The sequence below is a fragment of the Protopterus annectens genome, chromosome 2.part0 (assembly GCF_019279795.1).
Source record: "Protopterus annectens isolate FY-2018-M chromosome 2.part0, PAN1.0, whole genome shotgun sequence".
Taxonomy (NCBI): domain Eukaryota; kingdom Metazoa; phylum Chordata; order Ceratodontiformes; family Protopteridae; genus Protopterus; species Protopterus annectens.
This window is the reverse complement of record NC_056728.1, coordinates 319658656-319670930: the sequence shown is the minus strand read 5'-3', so window position 1 is coordinate 319670930 and position 12275 is coordinate 319658656. Positions and strand designations below refer to the sequence as shown.

The 12275-nt window shown below is 41.6% G+C and overlaps 1 protein-coding gene across 2 annotated transcripts in view; it reads right to left on the bottom strand.

Annotated features, from left to right (window-relative positions):
- SLC12A2 (solute carrier family 12 member 2) overlaps positions 1-12275 on the bottom strand; it is a 2115502-nt gene that overhangs the window by 1272256 nt on the left and 830971 nt on the right. The window lies entirely within an intron of this gene.

The window sequence follows — 12275 nt, the reverse complement described above, 5'->3', positions numbered from 1 at the left end:
GTGGGCTGGAGCCGAGATCATTTTAGTAAAAACTGGGGACTGGAAAATCCTCTGGATAACCCTATCCAAATCCGAATCCAACAACCTAGAGGATTTGGAGGAAACAGATTGGGGCCGAGAAGACTTCTGCCTCGGCTCTGACAAAGCAGGGGATCGGCTCCGAAAGGGTTCCAGCACTATCGGACCCGAGACCGGAACAGTTTTCAACATTGTCGGCGCCGAAGGAGGCTTCGGAGCCGAGGGGGAAGAGTCTGAGCTGCACACCTCCAACGGCTCCGAGACCAAGGGAGCCGAGGTAGGTGATTGGCCTCTCGATGCACTAACCTGCGGCTCCGACATAAATGGAGCCGAGGAAAGAAGCACCGAGGCAGACCCTTCAGCCATCGGGTCCGAAGCCACTGGAGCCGAGGAAGAAGAAGTCGACCCTTGTTTCTTAGCTGTCGGGTCCAACGGACTGGTCGGAGCCGACGATCTATGCTTCTTGGGTGTCGGGCCCGACGGACTGGTTGGAGCAGACAATCTCTTCTTTTTTGAAGCTGGAGATGAAGCCAAAGCTTCTTCAAATGAAGGCTTAATCAAATCCCTAAGTATCAATTTGTTTTTTCTCTCCTGGAGAACCCTGGAGGAAAAAGCGTGACACACACTCCGCAAGTATCCTGTAAATGTTTAGGCCCTAAACAGTACACGCAGACAGCATGGCTGTCTGTAATAGACATTTTGTAATAGACATTTTGTAATTACATTTTGTACACTTTTTGAACCCTGACTTTTGCTCCTTAGACATTTTCAGAAGAAAAAACAGGTAACTGACAACAAGGAAAAAACAAGTAACAAATGTATGGGCTAAAGCCCTCTAATTTAAACGGGCTTAGCCCGACACAACAGTTCAAACACACAGAGAAGGAACTACGTGGGTAAAGCCCTCTAACTTAAACGGGCTTAGCCTGAAAACTATTTCAGTCACACTACAAGAAAAATTAGAAAATACACAATAAGGGCAAAGGCCCTCTAACTTAAACGGGCCTTGCCCAGTCCACTAGTAGCACGAAAATGAATAAAATTAAATTTTACAGCAAACTGACCACAAACGCTCACAAAGCTGTTAAAACAGCTGTTTGTTCAAATTCTGACAGAAACCCTCGTCAAAAAAGACCAAAAGGTCAAGAAAAAACACTTAGCTCCAGCCAAGTCGAGACCACGTCCGGCTTGAAAAGCGGCAAACGAGATCTGGGGAAGCAGGCGTGGTGCATTATGGGATAAGGGGTAGCCCAGCAAATGAGAGACTTCGTTCTAGTGTATAGTGGCCGAGTCGGAGCCGACGGATCGGCTCCGAACCCATCAATTATGAATGTAGGCGAGATAGGATCCCATTACATATTATGTTTTATCCTCTGGACAAAAATTGCTAGCCCTTGTTTAACTCTATTTTAAGCTAAATCACTCCACTGCTGACATTAGCTGCCCATCCCCATCCTGTGCTTCCTAACAGCAGTCTCCCTTTGTATGCTGTTTAACTACTTGAAAGCCCTGCCCATTTCTCTACTATTACTAAACCATTTCTCTTTTAAATTCTGGTGTTTCTAAATCCCACATACTCCTTGATAAAAGTGGTTTATTTTATTTCAATAAGAAGGGTATGCAAAACAAGCGAGTCTAAAGTACCTACTGCCTTTCCTGATTACTTCGTTAGACTTGCACATCTTTGAAATCAGGGCCAGCCCGCTGCTCTCAGGCTCACTCCACTCCCCTATCCCCATTCCCACCCATCCCATCCTTTATTAGCTTTATAGCTATCCTGGACACACCCATGTACTAATTAGCCAAAGTCTGTAACAGCATCACACAATCGGTCAAACACAACATTATGAAATACACTCCCCTCTTATTTCCCTACTAGTGTAAAAAACAATCATAGCTTTTACCCTTCACCTTTCCCTACAATCCTAACAATCATTTATAAAGCAAAATGCAAATATCTGCAAAACTTCTTAGCACACTCCTCCTCACATTGACCAAACTCACCTTGTACCATAAAACAATACAAACTATCCCTTCAAACTAAAAACTCCCACTCTTCCCACAACAACACAATAAAGTTATTCTAACATCTCATCATCATTATTCAATTGTGACCAAGCACACACCATTAAACTCAAAAGTTCTCTCCATTGCTAACAAAACAAAAACTTTTTCCCTCAACCTTCCAAATGTCTCTCAACAGTTACTGCCAAACCCTCATAATATGTCACTCACTGCTATCTCAAAGTGGTGACATTCACCTCAAACCTGACCCTTCCCCTTCTGTTATCTTCCAACATAAGACCACCACAACCCCTAATACTATTTTTGGCCACAATAAATATACGTAGCATTAGCAACAAGAACACAGAATTCCATACCTGGCTAAAGAAATACTCCCCAGACATCACAGCCATCAGCAAGACCTGGCTGAAGCCACATACATCAGACACAGAAATAATCCCACTAGGTTACAATACACTGAAAAGAAAGGCTTATAAGAAAGGTGATGGGGTAGCACTAGTCTACTGCAACTCATTAACTATTACACCTTTCGCAAAAAACATACCAACCTTTAACAATCTGGAAATAGTCATAGCTGTACTACAAATAACATATTTGCATTGCTTCATATATGTTCCACTGGGGCAAAAAATGCCCAAACTTGATTTCCTCTCTTGGACAACGCACAATATATCCTCTGAAGCTATAATACTAGGGGATACAAATTGGCAAAACCTAGAATTAAACTCTTCAACAAATAGCATTTATCTCTACAAATACACGCAACTTATCACATGCTCCAGAGTACAAAACAAACAACCCTTGACTGGATCTCTACATCACATCCACACAATTTCACTAACTCAGACTCCCTTCCCTGATTCCATGAGTGATCATCTACCTGCTTTCACATATAGAACCCAAACCCAGGTACCAAACCCCATACCTATAAAACAACCAGAAACCTCAACCCATCAACATTTAACACAATTCTAAAAGCCAATAACTGGAGCCCTCTACATTCTTTACAACTAGATGAAGTTAAGTATTTTAACAAAATCTTGCTAGATATCCGTAACTCTCTTGCCCCTACATGAACAAAAAAAATCAAAATTAGCCATGCTCCATGGTTAACTAAGCCTACATAACTACTACTTTTACATCGGGACAGAGCATGGAAAGTCTGGTGTAGTAACAAGACACTGGCAAATGAATCCAACTTTAAAAAACTCGGGAATCAAGTCAAAAACTATTCAATGACTAAAAACCTTTTTCTCAAAATTATCCACCCATGAACACACCAAGAATTTTTGGAAATCTATATCCTTTCTTCGCAGTCCCAAAACCACTCAAAATCCATCGCCATCTCCTGACATGACCCCACAACATATAGCACATATTTACCACTCCCATTTTGATACCATCCTTAAACCCATTCCTGAACCCCCTACAAACTCAGATACATACACCACCAATAATACAAACATCAGGAAAGCAACCATATAAACTTCTTCCAATCAGGAAACTACCAATAAAACATGTTGCAACATATTCTCCACACAGAAAGAACCAAACACAAGGCACAAACTTGGAAAGCAGCAGCACACCGGGATGTCAGTCTAGAAAAACATTTTGATGCCACAGAACAAAACTGATTAAGCACTTTCATCAGCTATAACCAAGAATTCATCAGAATCTATGACCAAAGGATTTTGATGAAGTCTTGGTTATAAGCTGATGAAAGCGCTTAATCAGTTTTGCTCTGCGGCATTAAAAAGTTATACTGGACTGACATCCCGGTGTGCTGCTTCTTTCTAGGTTTTGTACCACTAAAATAATACCAGAAACCCATAGTTCCTCTGTTAAACCTGTTCCCACCTCTCTAATTCTAAAACTAAAAAAAAAAACCTGAAACCCTATTCCCTATTTTCTGGCAACCTCCCCTCAGAAGACTTGAAAATCGCTGCTGACACAATAGTATACCCCATCAGTATTCTAATAAACTCAGCCATCTCTGAAGGAACAATTCCACAAATCTGGAAAAATTTCATTATAACTCCACTCCACAAAGATAGTAATACAAATGACCTTACTAACTATAGACCGATCTCTATTCTTTCTCTCCTCTAGAAAATATTAGAAAAGTGTATACATAGTCAACTACTCAACCACCTCAAACAACCTCCCCGCCTCAACATATGGTTTCGCCCATTCCATAGCACCGCCATTGCCCTCCTCTCCTTCACATACACTGTGAACAAGGCTTTAGATGCAGGTCTAATAACTTCAGTAGTCCTGTTGGACTTATCTAAGGCATTTGACAGTTTAACATACCAAACTACTTCAACAACTGTCAGAAATAGGCTGCTCACTACATACGCTGTTCTAGTTTGCCAACTACTTACACAACAGACAATAAGTGAAATGACAGTGCAAACATCTGCCTATCTGCTAAATAAAATAGGAGGGTCCATCCTTGGAGCTCTGCTTTTTAATATTTTCATAAACAATTTACATCTAGTGTCCTGTATTGTCCAATACGTGGACAAGTCCACAATCATATCCTCCCCCAAAAACTTTCAAGCCCTCCTAAAAATAACCCAAAAAGCATTTGAATCAATAACCTGGCTTAATGACTCAATTACTTCTAAATGCCAAAAAAAAAAAAAAAAAAAACTAAACTACTTATTTTTCCCACCAAACCAACCCATCAAGACTTAAAATTTACTCCCAAGATAAAACAGAAATTCAGGTGGTTTATTCTGCAAAACTACTTGGTATAACAATAGATAAACTCTCCTATGAGCAACACATTCTTAAAACTATAAAAAGAACCCACTTTAAACTAGATAAACTCTACAGGCTTCAAAAGTACATGGATGGACCCACAAAATTCAAGTTTGACAAGTCTTCACTACTTCCCTCCCTATTTTACAGTTCTCCCATCTTTAAACAACAATGCTGCTACTACAAAATTGCAAAATTTGCCTCCAGCTTGCAACACTGTACCCATCATTGCCAAACTATCAAAATGCTTAATTGGTATGAATTATCCCAATACCTCAGTTACACCCAAACTAACTCTGGCCCACAAGCTAGTATATAACCCAAAGAAATGTCCTGACCTACTGTCACAACCCTTCAACCCTATTACTCCCTCTAAAAATCTATGGTCCACAACTTCTGATCATATCAAAACCAAACAAAAGAGCAGGACAAAGCCTATACTCCTATTCCATAGCTAAATTATGAAATGTTCTACCAACATCTACTACTTTGTTAAATTCCCTTAATGCTTTTAAATCACTAAAAAGCTACTGTCTTAACCTAAATGTCCTTGCTCCCTTAATACCAGACCCGTATGACATTCTCCTTATTACTCCCGCTATCCAAAGCTATAACCAGTCACTAATGACCACCTATTTCCCCTGAACTCATTCCCTGGTTAAAAAAAAAAAAAAAAAAAATATATATATATATATATATATATATATATATATATATATATATATATATATATATATATATATATATATATATATATAGTGAGTGGGCAACTAATGTATCTCTCAGTTTTTAAGGCAATGCACTTAATTGAATTAAATAAAATTTCTTTTTCCGACAAAATGTCTTTACCTTCACACCTCTATGCTAAATAGAAGGCCCTACGGTATTTGTAACAAAGTTTGCTACTATGTGATAATTGTTTTCTATATTTTTATAAAGTTTAAATTCTGTCTAAAATTGTATAACTACTTATCTGTAATATGATTTTATTTCACTCAATGTGGAGCTTTTCACACTGGGCCTCTACAGAAAATGGGTTTCTTATCCAGTGGACCTCCCGGTCAATAAATAATGTGAGCCTTACAATCAGAATGTTCACAGTCAAATGAAGCCAGAGACAGGGGAATGGGCCAGACCCCTCCCAACCCCACAGCCATTTTGGTGTCGCATCACTCATCTTTCACCCCCCCATTACCATAAAGACTGCTCAAAACTGTCAGCATGCATACTTTTTCTTTACTTTTGAAATGAAGGTAGAGATACGAATTTAGTTGAAAACTTTTAATTTAAATATCCCTTGTTGAACAGGTTAGTCCCAACAAAACTAGTAATGTCTCTTCAGGGAAGACCCTTGCTAGGATTTATGCTATTAGGGGAAGTTTGGCCAAGGCACTCTTTTTGATAGCAGAGGTGAATGTAAAAGATCTCACAGCACCTACCATTAACACAGACAGATGAGACTTCAGTTTAACATCTCATCCAAAGGACAACACACTAAGGAGCACAAAACTACTCCCACCTTAAAGTGCACTGCAGTATAAGCAATCCATTTACATGGTGTGAAGTAAAATCCACCGCCTTCCGCACCAAAGGCAAGTATGCTACCGCTTGTGCTACTAACACTGCTTAGTAATTCTATAGTAAAAACACTGATGGCCATTTGCTAAACAAAACAGTTGCACATTGAAAACAGATTATACACCAAAGTGCGCACTCCCCACAGACACACCAAAGTGCGCACTCCCCACAGACACACCAAAGTGCGCACTCCCCACAGACACACCAAAGTGCGCACTCCCCACAGACACACCAAAGTGCGCACTCCCCACAGACACACCAAAGTGCGCACTCCCCACAGACACACCAAAGTGCGCACTCCCCACAGACTCGCCAAAACTCACATTCACCCCTATAGTTCTGAAAATTTTTTCCATGAAGCAGTGAAACAATATATCACAGTTCAGTAAACTCTGATCAATCTGGTAGCTGATGTAGAAGATTAAGGCTCTTTTCTCCTGTAACTAAGGTACAAGGTTTGTGCCTGAGCAAGCTAACTAACCTGCCATCCCAAACTAGGGCATATTTTACACACAAACCCAACTCCAACAGTGCCTGAACGTCTTCCTACACAGATGTCCAATGTGCGAGCAAAGCAGCCAGAAACATTTGCAGCCTGATTCAATATGCATTCTGCATACAAATTTGGGACAAAAATGAAAATTTTGTTTTTAATTAAAAATTAAATGTGGTATGGTGGCCCCTAGTGGGCCTTAGACAACTGCCTAGGTCCCCTAGTGCTGGATCCAGCTCGGTTGATTATACAAAATTCTGAGAATCAAAGTTGTTGAAGATTGCACTATTTTCCCATACTCATCAATAATCTTCCCATCCTCATCAGAAAGAGTAGAATAGGAGTTAATTGTTTAGCAGCAGCAGCAGGATTAACTAGCTGCTGGGATGGGATTTGGAAGAAAGTATAAAAACGTAAAAATACAGAGGAGCTTTATACATTCAATCTGCCTTTTTAGGGACAGAAGGCTGGCTATCATGAAAAATTTAGACACAGACAGAGACTGACAGACACCCACCAAAGCTGAGAGAACTGAAGGAATTGGTGAAGATTAAGGAAATGCCTTCAGAAACAGCTCATAAAATTTGAGGGACTAAGAAACCCCACTAAAAACACGGACATTCTGGAAATAGTCTCAGAGAAACACCAAAGGAAGAATAAGAAAATGAACTATCCTTGGAGCATGAATCAGAAGATGGAGGAGGAAACCTGCATCTGTCCCTTAATGTTCCTCTTCAGATGGAGAGTCTTCAATCTCTTTCAAATAGGAAGTATCCTTCATTCTTTTACCAGAAAGCAAAATTAAGGATCAAAAAAAGGCTAAAAAAAAAAAACTAAGCCAGACCCAGTAAACTACTCCTGTCTATGGAAATTTGAGGGTAGATACAGGTTTAGCTTTCTGTTTCTTTGTGACACAAAATGGGATCAACAGTGTTATAAAATGGCAGCAACAGCTTCCTCTGGGTGGGCACAACATTCAGACAAAACAGGCAAGCTTTCCCTGTTCCCTCTCCCAGGACCAACAAGAATGACTCTCACGTGCCTGGTGAAGGGACCCCAACAGCCAAAACAGAGGACATATCTATTCCCCAGATCCATAGTGGCTGCAAGTAATACACCAGAGGAATATGGGGTAAAAGAGGAGTGGTCTGAGGTACAACCAACAGACATAGCAGTCACCCATCTGTAGCTAAGGCAAGCTACTAGCCTGTTGTGGTGGCAACGGCTGTTTACTTAACTTTTTCTTTTTGTGGTTGGAAGAAGGACCAACCATGGGACTGACGTCTTCCACAGTCAAGCTGAAAATGGTGCCTCTTTCCCAAGAATAAAACCAGCAAAAGTTGGTAACAATTTATAGTTTTTAAAAGTCACTTTTTTCACACACAAAACAAAGTAAAAAGCACTTAAAACACTTTGCCAACCCAAAAAAGTAAATTAAACAAAAATTTCAACAGAATTTTTAAATACTATAAAGAGCTTTTAAATTGACAGGAAAAATGCGTTCATTTAAAAGTGCAATACACTCTTGTGACAGTCCATTTAACACAAACAACTAAAATTACTGTCCTGAACAGGAATGTAATAAGCAGCAAAAATAAATGAATGGAAGGTTTTTGATGCAAAAGGGAACTTATCTGTCCAGCAAAGGAAAAACAGAAGTCGACCAACCATCCTCAAAAGCCACATAGGAGTGCACACTTCGGAGGCAGTAAAGCTCTGAAGGGCTTGGCGCCCAAACTTATCTTAGTCAGCTCACCTCAAGCTCCCTGACAGTTCGGCTTTGTGGAAGGTGCTCTGAAGTTTTGAAAACTGGCTTGCTGTTATATCACTGACAGAATATAACCAATATAGATAAGGCAACTGCATCAGTGATCAATATGATCATCAAATGGACTGTAGGACTCTCACACAGCCTGGGATTTCAAGGTTCCAATTACCAAGGAAAGAATGGACTGACTGGGTTCTCTGCCTTCACCCATTCCAGCTACGTACTGCAGGGAGACTGAAAAAAAAATGCTGGGTCCTCTACAGGGAAAAAGAATGCTGTGTCCTATAGAGAGGAAAAGATGGAGGAAAAGAAAACTGACTAGCCCCTCTTCACTGCAGGGCCTAGAATATCAACTGTCACTGAATTTGGAATATAATTTCTAAACACAAGGGTTCTGATCCACTTGTTCCAAGTTAAAAAAGGAATCTCAATGTCAACTAGTGCAGGACAAAAGACTCAACAGCATAAGTAGGGGGCTGCTAATGATGTAGAAGCTTCACAGATCACCAGTGTGGGAGAACCAAAGAAAGGTCCAGATGAATCCCTATCTGAATTGATCTCTCCCTCTAATAAAACGCAATCTTCAAATGTGAAGAATGTTGCAATTAACAGAAAGACCATCCTTTCCTCACACTCCAGCATATGTACTTTCAATATGCGAAGATGGGCTTCAGACACTATGCACTGCCCTTGAGAACAGAAAGTTACTTCTGTCAAGGACTTAAAGCAATGCAGTCACTGATAAAGAAAGGACTGCAAATAAAAGGCTGAACTTTTACTTGCATACAAACAACTTTACTGGAGATAAGGTTAAGTTAGAAAGCCCATGGTCTTAAGGCTCATATTTGTCTTTCTTCAGTGCATATTATACCTATTCAGGGTGATCTATCCTTCTTAGAAACCTGGTTCAAGGCTCCTGAGAGCACCCCAGCACTAACAGGTTTCACCTCATATCATGCGTTCCGGCCCCAAAATCCGGACAACACCAAGAAAGGAGGGGGGGGGGTGTCCATATTCATAAAGGACACCCACACCTCAAGGTTGGTGGCAACGCACGATGCATCGGAGACCATCCAGGTGCAATTAACCATAGGCAAGACTGCTCTGCAATTTGTAGCATGTTACAGGCCACCCTCTCAAACTCAGGAAACTCACATGGCCTTCCTGAAAACATTGGAGGGGATAAATGTATCTCCAAACACCATCATACTAGGTGACTTCAACTACCCTAATATAGACTGGGAACACTACTCAAGCCCGAACACTCTAACCCAAAGATTCCTGGAGTTCATAAACTCAAATGCCATGGAACAACTAGTCACCATCCCCACAAGAGGAGAAAACATACTTGATCTCATCATCACGAACATGGGATCAAAATGTTCAACACCGAAGTATACCCCTCACTGGTGAGATCAGATCATAAACTAATCTCGCTGGAGGTCCTCATCCCGCCCCACCTGAAACAAAAAGACCACAGTGAAAAACTTCTCAAAAGCCGATTTCACACTTCTAAAACTAGTGTGGTCTCCTTTAAGGCCCCTGAGCCAGTGGTAAACATTACTCAAACCGCTGAATCACTTACAAATGCCTTCTACCAGCACCTACAGGACTGCATGGATCAGGCAATCCCAAACAAAACTAAGACTCTCTGTACCAAAGGCAAGCGTCCAGTCTGGTGGACCCCAGCCATAAACAAGCTCTACAACAAAAGGAGGAAGCTACTACAAGATAGAGCAAAATCCTTGAAAGGTAAGACACCTTTGATCATTATAAGTAAAAAACTAAGAGCTCTCATAAAATCATCCAAGGCAAATTTTGAGAGAAAAATCGCCAAGGACTCTAAAGACAATCATAAGGCCTTCTTTAGCTATGTTAGAAACCTAGGAGGAAACTCCCAGATATGCTCAGAATTAGTTCAAAATGATGTGAAAATTACTGAACCTACACACATTGCTAACATACTGGCTGACAGGTTCAGTGCAAACTTCCCCCCCTCCCCCCCAAAAGGAGAGATATCTATTCCAGAGGATTGTAGTCCCCCAAACATCTCTAATGCCCAGGTGAGAACTGCCCTCACTAAGGCAAAAAACACAGCACCCATGGGACCGGATGGTGTCCCCGGCTGTGTGCTTCATGAACTCAACGAGGAATTAAACCCACAGTTAGGACAGCTGTTTAATCTTAGCCTCACCTCAGGATACGTACCCAAGGAGTGGCGCACGGCGACTGTGGTCCCACTTCATAAGGGCGGTGCCTCCACAGACCCTGGAAATTACCGCCCCATTAGCTTGACAAGCCTTATCTGCAAAGCCATGGAGAGGATCATAATGGAACTCATAAATAAAGACATAGGGAACTTGCAGACTTTGGATCCAACCCAGTTTGGCTTTGTCAAAGGCAGATCCTGCCTCTTAAACTTGGTTGACTTTTTCGAGACAGTCAGCAAGGCCATTGATGAGGGAAAGGCAGTCCATACAGCCTACCTCGACCTGGCAAAGGCCTTCGACACAATACCCCACTCAGGTATCATCGAAAAACTCATCAGCTTGAATGTAAACCCATACATCACAAGATGGGTTGCAAACTGGCTAAGTGACAGAACCCACAGGGTCAGAGTTGCTGGAGCCATGTCAGACTCAAAGCCTGTCACAAGTGGTGTCCCACAGGGCTCAGTCCTGGGTCCACTCTTGTTCGGCATCTACTTTTCTGAAGTACAAGCAAACACAGGAGGGTTATGGCTGACAAAGTTTGCAGATGACTGCAAACTGGGCGCCATAGTCGAAAACACATCTGACACAGATATCCTCCAGAGGGGCCTCACAGAAACGGATAACTGGTGCCAGAGCCATGGCCTGAAGTTAAACGCCAAAAAATGCATAGTCATACCCTTCGGGAAAAACAAGGTTACCCCTAGCTACCATATAGGTGGCAATCCACTGAGCACAGAAAAAGTCATCTGGGATCTGGGGACCCAAGTTGACAGTAGCCTTCGCTTGACACTCATGTTGCTAAAGTAGTTAGGAAAACCTTCTATATCGCCCACCTGATGATGAAGGGATTCACAGCTAGATCAAGGGAGGTCATCGTTCCCCGGTACTCATCACTCATTAGACCTATGATTGAGTACAATGCCCGTTCGAATGTATCTGACCAGACACCTGATGCAGCTTGAAAGGCCCCAAAAGTTCCTCACCAAAAGGATAAAGGGTCTCAAAAATATGTCTTATGCTGCCGGACTGAAAGAACTCCAGCTCTATTCAGTCTCGTGCATCGCTTGCTCAGAGGTGACCTGTGCCTGACAGATAAGGCCATGTCAAACCCGGATTTGATGAATATGCTTCACCTCAAAAAGTCTAGATCCCTCAGAACCACAAGGGCGGGAGACTTAAACCTTGACACGGTTATAAATAGAACGTGCTGGAGGGACAGATTCATCACCCAGAGACTCCCTATGCTGTGGAACAAAATCCCGGTACATGTGAGGCAGAGCACCTCGCTGGCCTTGTTCAAGAGGAATCTTGACCAATGGATGGGAGATCGCAGATATACCCCAGGGATTACTTCAGTGTCACTGCTTGACAGAGGCACAGAAAAATGATAGGCATAGTTTTTATTCAAACTAAA